The following is a 21,157-nucleotide window of genomic DNA, read 5'->3' on the forward strand; positions in this document are numbered from 1 at the left end:
AGAAATAAAAGGCATCCAGATTGGAAAAGAAGAGGTAAAACTGTCCTTATTTGCAGATGACATGATACTGTACATACAGAACCCTAAAGACTCCATCAAAAAATTATTAGACTTAATAAATGAATTCGGCAATGTAGCAGGATACAAAATTAATGCTAAGAAATTCATGGCATTTCTTTACACCAATAGTGAATTTATAGAAAGTGAAACTACAGAAGCAATCCCATTTACCATTGCACCAAAAAAATTAAAATACCTAGGAATAAACTTAACTAAGGAGGTAAAAGACTTATATGTTGAAAACTACAGGACACTGAAAAAAGAGATAGAGGAAGACATAAACAGATGGAAGAATATACCGTGTTCATGGATTGGTAGAATCAACATCATCAAAATGTCCATACTACCCAAAGCAATTTATAGATTCAATGCAATCCCCATTAAATTACCAACGGCATATTTCACAAATCTAGAACGAACGTTCCAAAAATTCATCTGGAATAAAAAAAGACCCCGAATAGCTGCAGCAATCCTGAGAAAGAACAAAGTAGGTGGGATCTCAATACCAGATATCAAACTGTATTACAAAGCCACTGTTCTTAAAACAGCTTGGTACTGGCACAAGAACAGACATATAGATCAATGGAATAGAATAGAGACCCCAGAAATCGACCCAAACCACTATGCCCAATTAATATTCGACAAAGGAGGCAAGACAGTCTTTTCAATAAATGGTGTTGGGAAAATTGGACAGATACATGCAAAAGGATGAAACAAGATCACCAACTCACACCATACACAAAAATAAACTCAAAATGGATAAAGGACTTAAACATAAGACGGGAAACCATAAAAATACTAGAGGAATCCACAGGCAGCGAAATCGCAAACATATGCCGAAGAAATTTCTTCTCTGATAATGCTCCTAGGGCAATGGAAACTAAAGAGAAAATAAACAAATGGGACTACATCAAAATAAAAAGCTTTTGCACAGCAAAGGAAACCATCAACAAAACAAGAAGAAGACCCACTACATGGGAGAACATATTTGCCAATGATACCACCGATAAGGGTTTAATTTCCAACATTTACAGGGATCTCATGAAACTTAACAAAAGGAAGATAAACAATCCAATAAAAAAATGGGCAACGGACCTAGATAGACACTTTTCGAAAGAGGACATACAGAAGGCCGAAAGACATATGAAAACCTGCTCAAAGTCACTAATTATACGAGAGATGCAAATCAAAACGACAATGCGTTATCATCTCACACCTGTCAGAATGGCTATCATCAACAAATCAACAAACAACAAGTGTTGGAAAGGATGTGGAGAAAAAGGAACCCTTCTGCACTGCTCGTGGGAATGCAGACTGGTGCAGCCACTGTGGAGAACAGTATGGAGCTACCTCAGAAGACTAAAAATGGAACTCCCATTTGACCCAGTGATCCCACTACTAGGAATATATCCCAAGAAACCAGAAACGCCAATCAGAAAGGATATATGCACGCCTATGTTCATAGCAGCACAATTCACCATAGCTAAGATTTGGAAACAGCCTAAGTGCCCATCAGCAGATGAGTGGATTAGAAAACTGTGGTACATATACACAATGGAATACTATGCTGCGGTTAAAAAAAAAAGGAACTCTTGCCTTTTGCAACAGCATGGATGGAACGGGAGAGCATTATGCTAAGTGAAATAAGCCAGTCAGAGAAAGATAAATACCACATGATCTCACTCATTTGTGGATTATAGAGAACAACATAGACTGATGAAAAGGGACAGACCCAAAGACTGAGAAACAGTGATCAGGCTATCAATCCCCAGAAGGAAAGTAGGAGAGGGCGGGGGTAAGGGGAAGAGATCAACCGAAGGACTTGTATACATGTATATAAGCCAAACCAATGGACATGGACAACAGGGGGATGGGAGCATGAGTTTGTGTGTGTGTGGGGGGGGGGGGAGGTTGGGGGTTAACGGGGGGGATGAGGACACATTTTTAATACCTTAACTAATAATAAAATAAATAAATAAATAAATAAATAAAAAGAAATCTGTCCATTATATAAATTGTTGAATTTATTGATGGACTTAATCCAAAATAGGCAGAAAAAAAGAAAACAAAGATAAAAACAGAAATCAATGAAGTAGAAAACAAAAAATAGAGAAAAAATGATGTAACAAGAGAACATTATGAACAACTTTATGCCAATACATTAAAAAGCACAATATAGCCCTGACCGGTTTGGCTCAGTGGATAGAGCGTCCGCCTGCAGACTGAAGGGTCCCAGGTTCGATTCCGGTCAAGGGCATGTACCTTGGTTGTGGGCACATCCCCAATAGGGGGTGTGCAGGAGGCAGCTAACACAATATAATTCTCACAGCCAGTTGGCCTGGAGGTCAAATCCCCCCCAGTGTTACCCACAACAATCAAGGCTTAACTACAACAAGACGGCACACAAAGACCACTAGGGGGTGACCAAGAAAGCATAAAAAATGCGGAGACAAAGAAACAGGACAGAAATGGAGGAAGGCAAAATGCTGGATACAGAGCTCAAAACCACACTTTTAAGGTCTCTCAAGAACTGTCTAGAAGCCGCCCTCGAACTGACTGGTGAGACCGCTGATAAATATAGTGAGATCCTCAAGAAATCTAATGAGGCCCTAACTGGTTTGGCTCAGTGGATAGAGCGTCGGCCTGCGGACTCAAGGGTCCCGGGTTCGATTCCAGTCAGGGGCATGTACCTTGGTTGCGGGCACATTCCCAGTAGGGGACGTGCAGGAGGCAGCTGATTGATGTTTCTCTCTCATCGATGTTTCTGACTCTCTGTCCCTCTCCCTTCCTCTCTGTAAAAAATCAATAAAATATATTAAAAAAAAAAAAGAAAAAGAAATCTAATGAGACCCTCGATGTTGTGATAAAGGACCAACTAGAAATTAAGCATACACGACCGAAATAAAGAATATTATACAGACTCCCAACAGCAGACCAGAGGAGCGCAAGAATCAAGGCAAAGATTTGAAATGTGAAGAAGCAAAAAACACCCAACCGGAAAAGCAAAATGAAAAAAGAATCCAAAAATACGAAGATAGTGTAAGGAGCCTCTGGGACAGCTTCAAGCATACCAACATCCGAATTATAGGGGTGCCAGAAGATGAGAGAGAGCAAGATATTGAAAACCTATTTGAAGAAATAATGACAGAAAACTTCCACTACCTGGTGAAAGAAATAGACTTACAAGTCCAGGAAGCGCAGAGAACCCCAAACAAAAGGAATCCAAAGAGGACCACACCAAGACACATCATAATTAAAATGCCAAGAGCAAAAGACAAAGAGAGAATCTTAGAAGCAGCAAGAGAAAGAAACTCAGTTACCTACAAGGGAATACCCATACGACTGTCAGCTGATTTCTCAACAGAAACTTTGCAGGCCAGAAGGGAGTGGCAAGAAATATTCAAAGTGATGAATAGCAAGAACCTACAACCAAGATTACTTTATCCAGCAAAGCTATCATTCAGAATTGAAGGTCAGATAAAGAGCTTCACAGATAAGGAAAAGCTAAAGGAGTTCATCACCACCAAACCAGTATTATATGAAATGCTGAAAGGTATCCTTTAAGAGGAAGAAGAAGAAAAAGGTAAAGATACAAATTATGAACAACAAATATGAATCTATCAACAAGTGAATCTAAGAATTAAGTGAATAAATAATCTGATGAACAGAATGAACTTGTGATTATAATAGAATCAGGGACATAGAAAGGGGATGGACTGACTATTCTTGGGGGGGGAAGGGGTGTGGGGGATGTGGGAAGAGACTGGACAAAAATCGTGCACCTATGGATGAGGACAGTGGGTGGGGAGTGAGGGCGGAGGGTGGGGTGGGAACTGGGAGGAGGGGAATTATGGGGGGGAAAAGGAGGAACAAATGTAATAATCTGAACAATAAAGATTTATTTTAAAAAATAAAAATAAAAAACACAATATATATAAAATTACAATACTTAGAAAAACAATGCCATCATGACCAAGTGGGATTTGTCTTGGGAATGTAAGACTTGTTCAATATTTAAAAACCATACTAACAGACTAAAGAAGCAAAACTATACAATTACCTCAATAGAACAAGCATTTGACAAAAGTCAATATCCATTCATGATAAAAACTCAAATAGAAATAGATGAAAATTTCCTTAACCTAATAAAGGGCATTTATAAAAATCCTACAGTTCATATCACACTTAATGATGAAAGACTGATGGCTTTCCCCCTGAGACTGGGAACAGGAAAGAATTCAACATAATTCCAATCAAAACCCAGATGATTTCCTGGAGAAACTGACAAGCTAAATCTAAAACTTAAATAGATGGGCAAAGGAACCAGAATACTCCAAACAATTTTGAAAAAGTAGAAAGTTGGAGAACTCACACTATCAGATTTCAATACTTACTATAAAGCTACAGGACAGGGTGGCATTGGCAAAAAGACAGACCAGTAGTTTCTATCAGAAAGGGGTATAGAAAAGTGGACTATATAGTGACATGGGCTAATTTTTTTAGGATGATAGAACTGTTCTGTATCTTGCTGTGTTGGTAATGACATGACTGTATGTATTTGTCAGAGCTTGCAGAACTGCACAGTAAAAGGGGTGAATTTTATTGTATGTAAACTTTAATAACATAAAAGAGGAAATAGTATGCTTAGTGAAATAAACCAGTCACAAGAATATAAAAAGAATCCCAATTATGGGGGCTAAAGAAATACTGATCTTATTTATGATCTAACATTACAGGGAACACATGGTATTATAATACAGCATGTACACCCAGAATGTGTATATCATTCAGTCATTCCCTCCCCAAATATTTCTATAACATATTATGTGCTAGGGCAACAATCCTATATAATAAAAAGGTAATATGCAAATTGACCATCATGCCCTCACACAATATGGCCACTCCCATGTAGTCACAAGAAGGCCGCCATAAAGATGGCCAGCAGGGGCGGGCAGTTTGGGGGTGATCAGGCCAGCAGGGGAGGGCAGTGGGGGCGATTGGGCTGGCAGGGGAGTGGTTAGGGGGTGATAAGGCTGGCAGGCAGAAGCGGTTAGGGGCAATCAGGCAGGTAGGCAAGCGGTTAGGAGCCAGCAGTCCCGGATTGTGAGAGGGATGTCCGACTGCCCGTTTAGGCCCGATCCCACAGGGAACATCCCCTGAGGGGTCCCAGATTGGAGAGGGTGCAGGCTGGGCTGAGGGCCCCCACCACCACCACCACCACCACCACCACCCAGTGCACAAATTTCGTGCACCAGGCCTCTAGTCCTTTATAATCTAGAGGTGGGAAATCAAACAGAAAATAAATAGATGGATAAATAAATGATAATTCCAGAGTGTGGTAGGTGCTCTGAATAAAACAAAAGGCTGATGTGATATAGAATCCAGGGAAGAAATCTATGAAGTGCTTTTCAAGTTGAATCTGAAGGACAAGAAGCCAGTCCTGCAAAGATCTAGGGGTAGAGAGTCACGGGCAGAAGGAATGTCCAGTCCAAAAAGCTCTGAGGTGGGGAAGATCTTGGAGGAACTGAAACACAATGAATAAGTGGGGCAACAGTAAGAGGGAAATAAGAGGCAGAAGCACCTAGATCACTAAAAGATTTTAGGCCAGAGTGAAGGATTCAGATTTTAACGACAAATGGGAATCCACAAAAGGGTCCTAAACATGACAGTGGTGTGAACTACGTTTTTAAAAAATCACTTTGGCCCTCGCCATTTTGGTTCAATGTTTAGAGCATCAGCTCAGCGGGTTTGATTCCAGTCAAGGGCACGTGCCCGGGTTGCGTGCTCCATCCTCAGTGGTGGGCATGCAGGAGGCAGCCAATCAGTGATTCGCTTGTATCACTGATGTTTCTCTCTCTCCCTTCCTCTCTGAAATCAATAAAGATATGTTTGTTTTTTAAATCACTTTGGTTGCTATTTGGCAAATGGCTTGTAGAGAGACAAGGTGATGCAGAGAGACAAGTTTGAAAGTGCAAAATACAGAAAAGAGATGATGGGGAGTGAGGTTAATGTGACAGTTGAGATGGAGATGAAGAGATGAATGGATTCAAGTTACAATCAGAGGCAGAACCAACAGCTTTGCTGCTGGGATGATGTGGGGAATGGAGAGAGGGAGCAACCAAAAGTGAAGCCTAGGTTTCGGGTCTGAGCTTTTGGATTTATGGTATTGCCACTTACTAATATGGGGAAGAGGAAAAAAACAACAAACAGGTTTAGGCAAAGAGGGAGTTAAGAGTTGTGGGATAATTTCAATGTTGCTTAGAAAACCAAGTGAAGATGTTAGTAGGTGATAGGATACACAAGTGTACATCTTCAGGGAGATGCAGTACTAGAGATATAAATTTGGGAGTCTTCCAGTCTTCTACCCAACCAACAAGTATTTTTTGAGCAATTACTATGTGCCAGACACCGTTACATGTGCTAAGGATATAGCAGTAAAACAAGATAGACAAAGTTCTTACTGTTGTGAACCTCAGTTTCCTCATCTATAAAATGGGGATGATAAAATGTAAATAAATACCTATAACATAGTATGTGCTTAATCCAGCTATTAATATTAGTGAGAAACAGACAATAAATAAGTAAACAGTGAAATAAATTAGGTAGAAAAAGACAAATACCATAAAATCTCACTCGTATGTAGAATGTTAAAAAAAAAAACAAAAAAAAAAACAAAACAACCCTAACCGGTTTGGCTCGGTGGATGGAGTTTCGGCCTGCGGACTGAAGGGTCCCAGATTCGATTCCGGTCAAGGGCATGTACCTTGGTTGCAGGCATATCCCCAGTGGGGGGTGTGCAGGAGGCAGTTGATCAATGTTTCTCTCTCATGGATGTTTCTAACTATCTATCCCTCTCCCTCTCTGTAAAAAATCAATAAAATATATATTTAAAAAATAAAAAAATAAACAAAAACAAAAACAAAAAAGCCAAGCTCATAGATACAGAGAACAGATTAGTGGTTGCCAAAAGCAGGGAGTGGTGGTGGGAGATATGGGTGAAGGTACAAACTTCCAGTTTTAAAATAAATAATTCGTGGTGAGTATAGTTACTAACACCATATGGCATATTTGAAAGTTGCTAAGAAAGCTCTTAAAACTTTTCATCATGAAAAAAAGTGTTTTGCGACTATGTAACGGATGTTTCCTTGTCTTATTATGGTGATCATTTCCCAATGTATACAAATACTGAATCTTTATGTTATAAATCTGAAACTAGTATAATGTTACATATCAATTATACCTCAATTTTAGAAATTTGCAATAAGAATAAGTAAATAAATAATTTCAGAGTAATAATATATACTATGAAGAAAACATGGAATAATAATTTACAGTGACAGGTAGTGGCAGAAGGACTATTTCTGACAAGTGTCAGGGAAAGCCTCTCTGAGGAGGTAACATTTCAGCTGATGCCAGCTCTGACAAGGAACCAGCTCTGCAAAGACCAAGAAGGGCAGCCCAAGCAGAGGAAATGGCTCCTGAAATGCGAACCTTAAACAACAGAGTTTAAGGCACTGGAGAAATAAAAGGTTAGTGTGTCTGAGGTAGAGCAATGAGGGGCAAATTAGCAGAAAGCATTGGAGAGATAGGCAGGAGCTAGGTTGTGTAGGACCTTCTTCCCATGGCAAAGGCTCTGGCTTTTATTTTAATGGGAAGCCATTGGAAGGGTATGACACGGTCTCTGACTTAGGTTTTTAACACTAGATTGCCCAAGGAAGTCATTTTGAGTGCTTTTTAATTTCAATTAGAAAAACAATTATGTATATAAGGACACAATGTCTTAGAATTTTGTGACTTTTTGTACAACATATAAATGCGTTTATTAATAATTGTAGTTACCTCCCCCCTCCTTCATTTCCGGTATATATATGTGTGTGTTATACTTATATTGCCCAAAAGCAGTCATTTTGACTGCTTGGGAAATTTTAAATAATCAAATGACTCTTATTATAATTGAGTAAATTTCTTATATGACCAGTTCGGCTCTGTATTGAAATAACAGTTTTCATTTTTTTTTCGATTACCGTCACATGATAACATACAAGTACATGATAAATTGTCAATACTTGATAAGTTGCAGTTGCTCAATAAGCTAAACTAGTACTTGTTATTCGAATCTTTATGCAGTGATACTTGTTCTAATAAGTTGTTTATTTCTTTTGCGCCCTAAATTCATGAAAGAAATGTCGAATAGAAGTGAGTTATTGGAAAAGATAAGGAACATAAGTGAAGAGTGCTCCGATATTATTCTTTCACAATGCAGTCATTTTGACTGCTTTTGGGCAATATAGGTATATATTAAGTTTCAGTCTTTCTAGTGTTAAAGAAATCACATTCGCTATGGTGAAGAGTGAACTGCAGAGGGGTTAAGGCTCTAAGCTATTACAATTGTCCAGGTGAGGATGCTATCTTGGGCTACAGTAGTTGAGATGGTGACAACTAACTAGATTCTGGATATAATGTGGAGGTGGTGCAGAGGTAGATAAGGGAAAGCAGGAATCAATGGTGTCTCCTAAAGTTTTAGACCCCAGCAACAATATATGTCCCATCAACCAAGATGAGGGATGACTCAGGGAAGAGAAATCTGCCCAGCTGGCATGGCTCAGTGGTTGAACATCAACCTATGAACCAGGAGATCATGGTTCAATTCCTGGTCAGGGCACATGCCTGGGATGTGGGCTTGATCCCTAGTAGGGGGCATGCAAAAGGCAGCTCTCTCATCATTGATTTCTATCTCTCTCTCCCTCTCCCTTCTTCTCTGAAATCAATAAAAATATATTTTAAAAAGATATCAAGAGAGCTCACCAAAGTCAGAACTGAAGATGTGAATTTAGGAATCATTAGGAGTAGATGTCAGAGCTGAGGAGACAATGCAGAGTAGGGGCCTAGGACCAAATCTTGGAACTTTCCAATATTTAGAGGTTAGGCAGAAAAAGAAACAGGAAATATAATTTGAGGAGTAGCCAGTGACGTAAAAGGAATGCTCATAATGTGTGGTGCTACAGAAACCAAGAAAAGAAAGTGTTTCCAGAGGAAGGGATGATCATCAGCATCACATGCCACTTGGAGGTCACTGGTTCGGCAAGCTGGAGATGGTTGGTGATCTGGACAAGAGCTCTGATTGTTAATGATGAGGGTGAAAAGTCCAACAGGGGTGGGTTGAAGAGGGAAAAGAAGAGTGGAGTTATCAGCATCAAGACAGCACATGATTGCCCTCCGGTTTGGCTCAGTGGATAGAGTGTCGGCCTACGGACTGAAGGGTCCCAGGTTCGATTCTGGTCAAGGGCATGTACCTTGGTTGCAGGCACATCCCCAGTGGGGGGGGTGCAGGAGGCAGCTGATCGATGTTTCTCTCTCATCCATGTTTCTAACTCTCTATCCCTCTCCCTTCCTTTCTGTAAAAAGTCAATGAAATATATTATAAAAAAAAAAGACAGCACATGATTTCTTAACTATTTGGAATATTATACATATTGAAGGTAATATAAAAATGAATATGGCTGGGTTAGGTGGTAGGAATATGGGTTTACTGGTCTTGATTTCTAATGTGTTTTGTGTTTTTTTTGACAAAGTACAGAAGTTCTGTGTTTAAAAATAATTACATCACATAAAACCTGTACACAAATACTCACAGCAGCATTCTAGATAATAAAGAGCTAATATACTAATTAGACCAAACAGCAGAACGACCGTCTGGACAACGTTCCGGACGAAGCCAGGGCTGCAAGGGCCGGCCGAGTTGCGAGGGGCTATGAGGGCTGGCCAGGGCTGTGAGGGCTGAGCCCCTTGCACAAATTTCGTGCATCAGGCCTCTAGTTATTTATAATAGCCTAAAAATGAAAACAATCCAAATGTCCATCAATGGACACATGGAAAAACAAAATGTGTATATCCATATACTGGGCTATTATTCAGCCATAAAAAGGACTGAAGTACAGATACATGCTACTACATACATGAATGAACCTTGAAAACATACTCATGAAAGAAGCCAGTGACATTTATATGATTCCATTTATATGAAATGCCTAGAATAGAGAAATCGATTGAGACAGGAAGTAGATTAGTGGTTGCCAGGGGCTGACGGGAAGGGGAAAATAGGGAATGACTCTTAACGGGTATGGAGTTCCTTTTTGGGATGATAAAAATATTCTGGAATTTGACAGTGGTAATGGTTGCACAACACAGTGAATACACTGAAAACCTCTGAACTGTATACGTTAAAACGGTGACTTTGTGGTGCATGAATTATATCTCAATTTTTAAAATTACATTTAAGTATCATAGAACATTGAGGAATAAGAATGTGTCCTCCCTGAGTGTGTTCTGAGGTCCACAAATGAAGCCTGAACTTACAGTACCCATGAGCCTCTCTGTCTTCCCTGCTCTTGCTCTGTCAAAGCTACTACTTATCAACTTAAATACCCATCTCCTCAGGGGATTTAATGTTTATACAAAACCAAGGAAAGCAAAGTGAAAAATAAAAAGGTATAAACTGTTAGCAGTAGCTTATTTATAACTGTGAAAAGGATCCCTTTTTCTTTCATTTGTAACTAACACTTTACTTACACTACTCAGCATGAATTTGACATCTTAGCAACCTGTGAAGTCGGGAACTCCCTAAGTAGCTAAAAAGTAAAAATCTGTTACTTTACCTTTTTAAAAGACTGTAACAAGTTTCCCAATCGCTGGAAAAAGAACTGACAACACTTTAAAACTCAATATTGAAGCACCTAAAAAGCAATTTTTGCAATAAAAACAGTGCTGTGAGGAACTCTCCCTCTAAAGATTTTTTTAAATGACATTAACACATCTGTCTCATTTGGGAGAGGATTTGGATTTTTAAAGTCTGCTTTCTTTACTTTAGTGTCAACTTTGTTAATAGAAATCAAAGTATAAGATTAGGTTAGCAACAAATGACTCGTAATGGAGTTTAATATGATACCAGTTGAAGCAGACAATAAATCTAATGACCCCTAAAGTGAACTTAACATTGTATAATTATAGCAGAGTGGAAAATTGCTTTTTAATAGTTGGCTCCAGAAGGCTTTCCAGAGAAAGAGTTTATCTTTGTTTGGGAAAATAAACTCCCTAAAGGTGGAGGGTAAACTTGGAAGGCATAGATTAGAAGAAAGGAAAGATTTATCAATGGCCTAGCAAAAGAAATCAAGAGAAATTCAGAGATAGGGGAGAACGGAAAATAGAGGTGGCCTTGTACAGAGGGGAGGGGAAGAGAAATCCAAAGACAAGATAAGGAGCTGCATCCTGTACAACAAAATCACCTATGAGACATTAACACTCTGTGCATCTGGGTTTGAGGAGGCCTCGGGGTAGGGACCAAATAAATGCTTCTGAAGAAAAGGATAATCCCAAACTCCATTACTGTGTTGTTGCAAGGGAAGATCCCTTTCTCATTCCCTATCTTCAGTAAAGCCTGACTTACTCTTAAGAGCCTTGATCCATGACAGGGGTAGACTGCTGAACGGAGGGAATACCAAACTCCTGGTAGATCTCCATGTACAAGATCCTTTTGAAGTTCCTGTGCCTGGCTCCTTGAGCTTCCTCTGCTTGTAATGCCCTCCACTTTACCTGACTTCTCATTCTTCAAGGCTAAGCCGAGGCATTTCCTCCCGGAAGCCTTCTCTGACACTCCCTATTCTGGTTGTGTCAGGTGCCCCTATTCACTCATGACATATAGTACAACCCATCTATAACACATTCATCTTAATAATAACTACCATTCACTGCAGACTTTCTAAGTGCCAGGAACTCTAATAAGCAAAGATGTATTAAAACATTTACAGGCCCTTTGGTCCAGCAATTTCCATTTCTAGAAACTTATTCTACATTTCAGCAAAATGATTCATATACACGGACACTCCCGCCCTAGCCCATTTGGCTTAGCGAATAAAGCACTGGCCTGCAGACTGAAGGGTCCCGGGTTCGATTCCGGTCAAGGGCACATGCCCGGGTTGCGGGCTTCATCCCCAGGAAGGGGTGTGCAGGAGGCAGCCAGTCAATGATTCCCTCTCATCATTGATGTTTCTCTCTCTCTCTCTCTCTCTCCCTTCCTCTCTGAAATCAATTTAAAAAAAAAAGGACACTCCCTACAACACTGCTTGTGATAGCAAAAATATTAGAAAACCTAAATACCTATTAAAAGGGGTTAAATAAAGGACAGTACATCTATGTAGTGGAATAGTGTGCATCTGTCAAAAAAGAATAGGTCAGCTATTTATGCATTAATAGGGAATGATCTTAAAGATACAGCATTAAGTGAAAAAGGCAAAGAGCAAAAACAGTGGTCCCTATCTCAGGAAACTGGCATTATCACCTACCCACCCACTCTCTTCAGCCTCATGGCTAATGGATTCTCCTTCATCCACCCCTCAACTCTCAGGCTTTTCCTAATATTTTCTGAATTTCCTTTTTTTTTCTTCAACTTGTTGCTAGTTTTCATTTCTCACCACCATGCTTATTACAAATCCCTCAACTGGGATCCCTGCCCCACACGCCCCGCCCAAGCCCCATATACTGTCTACTCTGCAGCCAGAGAAATCCTTTAAAAATGCAACTAGTCATTTCCTTCTCTTTAAACCCCTTTGTCTTCCCTTTGACCTTAGGAAAAAGTCCAAATTTGATAACTTGGCTTATAAGACCCTGAATGACCTAGTAGTCCTTGCTAACCATTCCAGCTTCATCTCTCAACACCTACCTCTCATTCACCCTCAACACATGCACGCTCTATGCTCCAGCCACAGAATACTTCTTTCAGACTTTGGAACACACCTACTTCCTCTCAGAGCATGGTGCTAAGTAAATGAAACAACAGTATGTAAAGAAAGTCTCGAACCTTGGGCCCCGACAATCACCATGATAAGGCAGCTAGTGGCCCTAATCCTCCAGAACTGGTTCCCTGCTCCAGTCACCTCAGTCATTCTTTTTGAAAACATCTTTATTATTCATGTCACCCTTCATCTCCCTTATTGTCAAAGACATATCAAGTAAAGACCCACTACATCATCCAAATTTCTCAACTGACTCCCCCAAAACTGGCATCAGGAGAAGAGCAAAATGACTCCAATAATCGACTCTATTTTGAGCTCCACTCCTGCTCCTGCTCCCACAGGTTTACGGCTAGGACTGATTTCCCTTCCCTGAGTCAATATTTCCTTTGTGACCAGAGATAGAGAGTGTTCCTTTAGGCAAGAGTTGAGGGTGATTGTGCAAGGCAGTGCAGACTGTGGAAGAACAGACCATGGAAACAGGAACCTAGCCCCAGAATTCCGCAAGCTAGGGTACAGCTCCCCCTTTCCTGCACAGCAGCACCAGTTAAATGAAACTCTGCTGGGCAGACTTCTGAACCATGCTCATCCACTCTAGGTCTTCCTATAAAATAATTAATCATCCAAGGTAATCTCGTTACCTCCCTCAGTCCCTCCCAGGATCACTCCCCTAAGTTTATAGCCTGGAAGTACCTGGATGGTGACAAGGAAGCAAAAGCAAGGTGCTGCAGGGACCTTCTGTCATTCCCACAACCAGGGGTGAGGGGGGCAGCTACCTCCTTAAAAGTAAAAGTAAAACAAATAAGGGTTAGCTAACTGCAACTTAACATTCAGGTAGCTCTGAAAAACAGCAGGCAAGAATGTCTGAGGAAAAGCTCCTTGAGGGCCGACTGGCAAAAAAGGCCACTGAGAACTTTATATTTAAAGTTTTTTATTAACACAGAAGCAGATAGTACTTAAAATGAGATCATAAATGAAGTTGATAAGGTCCCTATTCCTCATATAATTAAACCATACAGGTCTGCAAACTATCTTATCTTTAAGTCATTTATTTGGCCATACCATCTCTGTAATTACTTGGGGATGTTTCAATTGCAGATATGAAAATAACTACATAACAACCCTAAAGTATGGTAATCCAACCCTATTTACTTTGTGGCAGTAAACGGACTGAGGTATTATAAGGGAGGTACCAAGGAAAATATTTACTGAGCATTTACAATGAGCTAAGAAACCTGAGAAAACCAGGGCTCAGAGAAGCACTGCTCACGCACACTCAGTGACTCCTAAGCCGTCTTCTATTACACCACACTAACTAGTACAACTGTAGTTGTCAGACACATTACATAGATTTTATTTAATCTTCAAAACATCCCTATGAAGTAGGAGGTTATGAGTACAAACTCTGGAGTCTGACTACCCAGGTTCAAATGCTGATTCCACCACTTATTTGTGTGGCCTTAAGCAAGTTACTCAGCATTTCTGTGACTGACTCCTCATTTTAAGGGGCATAACACTAATAATATATAGGGCAGTTGTAAAGACTGAGTTAATATAATAAAATTCTGTGCCTAGTATATAGTAAATACCCAATAAATATTAACTATTATTATGAGTGGTGGTGATGGCAGTAGTAGTAATTATTCCAATTTTACAGAAAAGGAAAATGAGGCATTGGGAAGTTATATCAAAGTTTAAAGTGGTAGAGCCAGAATTTGAACTTCACTATTAGGTGCTTCTAATTACTATATTTCACTAAGTTCAGAGTTAACAAAAAAAGCAAAAAACACACAGTGGTATTTGGACTTTAACCCTAACCTCAAGTCACACCAATTAAGAATATTTACAAATGAAACTCAAACACAAGAAGAGGAAATGATCTGTTGTTTCATGTCTTTAGAATGTTTGCTAGAAGGCTAACTAGATATCTAGAGAGGCCCAGCTCTTATCATTTTGTTAAAAAAAATAAAAAAGTTAGCCCTAATTGGAAATCAGGCCCTTCTCAAGAACAAGCCTTCTGGTAACTGGATTAGTGTGTTCAATCTCATTTCTGATGTTACTCTTTTTTATTTTTAAATCCTCCCAGAGGGGGGGAAAAAAAAAAAAAAAAATATATATATATATATATATACACACACACACACACACACACACATATACATATGTATATATGTATATATATATATGAGGAAGGGGAGAGGGAGAGAGAGATTGTGAGAAAGAAACACTGATCAGATGCCTCCTGTATGCACCCCAACTGGGGATCGAACTCCCAACCCAGGTATGTGCCCTGATCAGGAATTGAACCCGCTCCAACCAATTGAGACACCCCGGCCAAGGCCTGATGTTACTCTTATTGATAAAGCTATTTAATCATGCCAAAGAAGTTCACTTTCCAAAGCAAGTCACATCATTAGCACAGAAAAAACCCTACATCACAGTTAGAAAAAGCATGAATGTGTTTATAACAGCAAAAGAGGCACAATGTTAGAAGTGAAGACATAGTTAACAGTGCCTATCGAAATGTACTGAATGTCTCACTCCTCATTTATGAATTGTGATCATAGGTAACAAGCCTAATTGGAGAGGAAGAGGTGATAATATTCAAATGATGGTGACTTCAAAATGAGCTCACAAGCCTCACTGAAAGCCTGCCTCACTTTTTCAGTCGCATAGTATTACTAGATAGTACCTACCACGTGCAGAACACAACCTTCTAGGACAGTGATGGCGAACCTATGACACGCGTGTCAGAGGTGACACGCGAACTCATTTTTTGGTTGATTTTTCTTTGTTAAATGGCACTTAAATATATAAAATAAATATCAAAAATATAAATCTTTGTTTTACTATGGTTGCAAATATCAAAAAATTTCTATATGTAACACAGCACCAGAGTTAAGTTAGGGTTTTTCAAAATGCTGACACACCGAGCTCAAAAGGTTCGCCATCACTGTTCTAGGAAGTGTTCGCTCAACAAATATTTATTGATCTTTTACTACGATTTTAGGAGATAGAAGTGAGATAGTATTTTAGGTGAAAAAGACAGACTCTACTTTCATAGAGCTTACATTGTAGGCAGGCATTATGAAGAAAAAAATTAAGGATCAGTTCCCAGGTCAGACTCAAAAGCCTATACCGTGTATTTCAAGTGTATCATCTCTCACTGGCAAGATATAGTTTCTCCTAAAAGTACACACCCCTACGTATGCAGTCCCAGCACCACTGTCTAAAACAATGTAGGTTTCTCTCTGTTGTCAGTCCAGTGTCACTTTCTCAGGGAAGTGTTCCTCCTCCAACTCCCAAGAGAAAAGATTGCTCCATCGGTAGTTAACACATCACATTGACATGTATGAATTTTTTCCTCCTCGTTAGTCCCTCAACAGGGCAAGAACCATGTTTGGCCTCTTTGTAAATCTAGAAGATGGTACATACAGTAGGTATTCAATAAATGGTTGAATGGAGCTCATGAGAGCAATTTCAAAAGTTGAGGGTGGAAGCCAGACTGCAATGAACTAGCAGCGGTCGCCAACAGGTGGTCCGCGAGGTCCGAAAGGTTGGCAACTGCTGAACGAAGGAGTAAATGGAAGAGAAGGGCAGGAAATGGTAGTAGGATGAAGGAGAAATGTGATCACAGTAGAGTCTTATACATTTTTAAGAATGAGAAAGACTTGAACATCTTTGTTGGTAAGGCAGTACAGCAAGCCCATCAGAAAGAGCAGGGGTGTCAGAGTCAGACTTGAAATTGTAGGCAATGCACTGAATAATGCCGACACCTCACAGTGACAATTACAGCACTTAGCTAACAGAAGATGTTCAACGAATGCTATCCATGCTTTTTACGGTATGCGGAAGCCCGGACTAACTCAACAGATTTCCCGCCTCAGTCTGTGTGTACTACTGTGTGACGGCAAAGAAACCGGATTCCTGCTTCTTCTGTGCGTACCACCCTCTGTGCTACTCCGCTTCCTTGTGACAGTCTGCATGAGCTCATGAGTGGCTGCTCTGGAAAATTACTGATGTCCCCAGCTGCAGAGCAGAGAGGATCTGGAGCCTGACTAGATGAAACCGATGTTACATCATCAAATAAATGTACAAGAGTTGGGGCTCCTGCCAACACTCTCACTGAGAACTAAGAAGACAGAAACACAGAACATGAAGTGGCTAAGACAACAGGTGTTCCCAGCGTCCGCTCCAGGCCCAGAGAGATGGCCTGTAGGGTAAGCGATGATTCTCGGCTGAGTTCCTTTCTCAGTATTCCACCCGGTGTCAGGTTCATTTCTGTGAGGTGCTACTCTAGCTGACGGACTGACTTCTCTGTAAACCTGACAAGATCCCAAATTCACAAGGTCAGTAAGCTCTTTTATATTTAAACGATTTTTGTTCACAGCCTTTCAAAGCGAATGCTCTGGTCAGGCACCAGTGACTATATCTGATGGACAGAAACACCCCCACCCCTCGCCGGGACCACACGCCTCCACGCTTAAAAAGGGACGCGGGACCGAGGGCGGAAGCCAGGCAATGCGGCCATCAGTGACGGAAAGGCTTCGGGCACCAAGGGCTATCGAAGGGCAGGAGCGACACTGACCTTTACCTACAGTCCGTGACCAGCTGACCATGGAAGGAAGCGATGGGGAAGAAAGGAAGTAGGAAATATGTGTGTGTCCACAGAGAATCACAAACAGGATCACAAAAGCTACAAGTAAACAAGTCAAAGTAGAAAATTCAGTTCTTTTCGGTCTGATTAGGAACTTGAATTTACTAAAAAAAAAAAAAAAAAAAAAAAAAAAAAAAAAAGGAGACAGAGGGCGAATGCTCCAGGACACCTTCAACCCACCGGGACCCGCAGGTGCGGCCGGGGCCGCCCCCTCGCGCGCAGCACCAGGAGCTGAAGGGAACCTCCGCCTCTCACCTCTCACCCGCGCACAGACGCACCTGGGGCCTCACACCGGGTGTGAGATACACCCCCACACCCGGTCCCGGGCACCCCGGGTGACCCCGACCCATTCACCCTCAAGTTCCCCAAGTTCAAACACAAACACAGCGGCGTGTCGGCACCCGACCCGCATGTTCACAAGCTACACCTGAGGAAGAGTTTCTGCTGTGAATGTGCTCCAGGCAGCCGTTTTTTCAAAAAATAAAAATAAAAAATAAGCCCCCCGCCTCCCCCGCGCATTTTGGTGCCGTTTCTGTAAAACTGCTCCCAGCGGCCGGAGGGGCATGTGCGTCGTCGGGCTCGAGGCCCCGCCACTCCCGCCCGGCACTTCAGCAGGGGACCCGGCGGCCCCACCTCCCGCGAGGCCAGGCGGAGCCACGGGGTTGGGGGGGGGGGGGTCCCGCCTCCGGAGGCCGCCCCCGCTCCGAGCAGGGAGGAGCAGAGACGCGGGGGCTCGCGGGTCGGAGCATCGTCCCCGCCCTGCAGGCCCCGCACCCGGACGGGAGAGCCCGCACCTGCCCGCCACCGCCCCGGCCCCAAATCACGCATCGCACCTGCGAGGTGCGGCCCGGGAGGTGCATCTCCCCTCCTCGGCCCGTCAGTCCGTCAGTCCGCAGCCGCCCCCGCGTCCCAACCCGAGGGGCACGTGTGGGCCCCGGCCCCGCAGACCCAGCCAGCCCCGTCGGCCTCTCCCCGCGCCCTCACCTGCCCCACAGGAGCCCTCCAGCTGCCGCGCCGCCGCGAGTCCCGCCACCTCAGCGCCGACAGGGTCGGGCTCGCTGCTGCGCGCCTAGGATCCAGTCAGCGCTCGGCGGCGCCACCGCGCACGCGCGCCGGACCCAGCAGAGCGGCCGCGGGGCATGCTGGGGGCTGAAGTCCTCCGGCTCCGACGGGCGGTAGCGGCGAGGTTTACACGCCCCCAAACCCCGTTTCGAGCCCCCTTTCAGAGCCCAACAACCTTCGAAGCCCATTTTTAGCCTAGCAATGTCCACCGGCCTCCCGTCTGCACTGCAGCCCGAGGAACTCTGGGCAAAATGGGGTGAACCAGCTGTCAGGATGGGGGATAGACGCGACCAGTCTCTGAGAAGTAGGGGCACTTACTTGATGCTCATTTTCTAAATATTTAAGTGCCTTCTTTACGGTGTACAGAACTAGTATCAGACCAGCCTGATCCACGCTACACAAGTCACAAGCTTTGGAAGGAGCTCCAAATTGGAACAAATTGGTTGAGGTCATGCCCAAATGCACGCTCTGGGTATTCGCAATGCAGTGGGTGTAGTCAGAGGCCTGCGTGAGTCACTGAACCACGCTAACATGGAGCTCACCCACAACATGGGAATGTGAACTTACGGTTGTGAGAACTACATGCTATTTGAGAAGATGTTAATGCACAGTACAAACTAATAGTCCAAGAGGGTGGCAAGCCCATCTCTATCTGATATCCACGTCCTAGCTGACATCCGACTCCAGGTTGGAAAAACAACATGATTGCCACATTTTAGAAAGGTCACCAACAGCTACAATGGTATTAGGGACTGTTTCTAGAAACTTCACCCTATTCTGAAGAGATTCGTTTGAGAGCTGCTCACTAACCTAAGCATGGATTCCTAATGGTGTTCCAGGGTGGTGATGCCCAGGGTAAATGAATGGAACCATAGGCAAATCCTCAGTCATCTCACGGTTTGATGCTCACTTTACAGAGCACTTCCATGCAATTCACAACACTCAAAGCACAGTGAGTTTTATCATTTGAATTTTACAAAGGACTTGGTCAAAATATAGAGAATTACTGACAGAGCAGGGGTCTGAACCGTTTCTGTGGCCAAGTTCATTTTTCTTCCCAACCACACTAGCTCTTACAAATTCTGCTCTTAAAAAAAATAAAAAATGCCTTCCTGATACACCAAGGTTGCAGGTTCAATCCCTAGTAAGGACACATACAAGAATCAACCAATAATGTATTATAAGTAGAACAATAAATCAATGTCTCCTCTCCCTCTCTTTCTTCCCACCCTTCCCTCCTCTCTCTAAAACCAATCAATATTTTTTTTTAAATGCCAGAGGAATGAATTCCAGCCTCTTTAGTGTGGTAACATTCCTTTTCTCTCATATCACAACTTTTAAGGGCTATTATTTCTTAAATATATCTTTATAGGAAAAACAATTTTAGTTGTAAGGTAAACTGAAGTGTCAGAACTCAACAGCTGAGTAATGCTAGTTTCAGCATAGGCCCCTTAGGTTTTTGCAATGAAGCATTAGCGTTTTGTCTTTGCCTACTTTCCCTACAGACTTAATAGGGAACTAAGGATTTGTCACCCCACATTCCAATTAAACATTGGTCAGAGATTAATACCCAGCAGGAGATAGACTAGCTACCAATTCTATAAAACATACTTATTTATAAATGCTGTGTAAGAATACGACATACACATTTAGCCTCCATTAGACAAAAGGGAGAAAGAAAAATGCTGAGTTATTGGGTTCCTAGGACAGCACCCACAGCACGGCCCCTATTAATTCATGCCACAGGAAGGGCGGATGGGGAGCAGGTGGGAAAAGCAGCATCTGCCTCATGAAGAGTGCGTTACAAGCTGCTAAAACCCTGCAGTGTGGGTTTCCTGTTGAAGTTCCATCTCAGGAGCACCTTTTCTCGGTGGAGCTTCGCGACCTTTACATGTGTTCAGATGTTGAATTCCATGTCCCATTACTGAGGAGCCATTCATCACTCTGTGCAGTAGGCTTCCTGCCCTGGAACCACAGCTCCAGGAGGGCAGACTGTCTTGCTCACCACTATTCCTAGTACACAGTCGGGTGCTGAAAAATACCTGTTAAAGCATGAAACCTGGATCAGAAGCAAATTATTTTGTAAATACTTCTTTCCAGGTTATCACTAAAGAAATAAATCTTTCCAAATGTGAAGTACATTTTATTTTTTTGCACTGTTCCTGGAGGTACTGCAGTACCGGGTCGATGTGTGGAGTGGACGGAGCAAGCTCCTATTCCATCTCCCTGCTCCAAAACTACATTTAATATAATGTCCTCGGATAGAGGATGTATCAGATATTAAACTGATAAGAACAGATACTACACTTGATCTCAGCCAAAAGGCCGAGAAGTGATTAAAGTATACTTTATTTTACCCCCTATTTTTCCTTGAAAGAAATGAACAATTTATTTAAGGAACTATGGTGTGAATCCTTCTGAGATGTTATTTGAATTTCTACATTACTTTATTTTTAAGACACATTTTTATTGATTTCAGAGAGGAAAGAATAGAAATAGAAATATCAATGATGAGAGCAAATCATTGATTGGCTGCCTCCTGCATGCCCCACACTGGGGATTGAGCCTGCAACCTGGGCATGTGCCCTCACCT

At 42.0% G+C, this 21,157-nt stretch overlaps 1 protein-coding gene and 1 non-coding gene across 4 annotated transcripts in view; both read right to left on the reverse strand.

Moving 5' to 3' along the window:
- The window catches only part of SGSM3 (small G protein signaling modulator 3), a 44,143-nt gene extending 25,522 nt beyond the window's left edge, over window positions 1–18,621 (reverse strand). Inside the window, exon 1 of one of the 3 annotated variants that reach the window (XM_059681468.1) lies at window positions 18,487–18,621. The gene's annotated coding sequence lies outside the window, so the exon portion shown is untranslated. Of the gene's footprint in view, window positions 1–13,538; window positions 13,625–18,486 lie in introns of those variants that run through there. The other 2 variants (XM_059681470.1, XM_059681469.1) reach the window with 2 other exon arrangements.
- A 2,089-nt stretch (window positions 18,622–20,710) lies between these two features.
- LOC132229081 (U2 spliceosomal RNA) lies at window positions 20,711–20,901 on the reverse strand. Its single transcript, XR_009451644.1, has one exon. It is a non-coding gene; the product is annotated as a U2 spliceosomal RNA (small nuclear RNA).
- Between the last annotated feature and the right edge of the window lie 256 nt (window positions 20,902–21,157).

Source organism: Myotis daubentonii, chromosome 2 (genome assembly GCF_963259705.1).
Source record: "Myotis daubentonii chromosome 2, mMyoDau2.1, whole genome shotgun sequence".
Lineage (NCBI taxonomy): Eukaryota > Metazoa > Chordata > Mammalia > Chiroptera > Vespertilionidae > Myotis > Myotis daubentonii.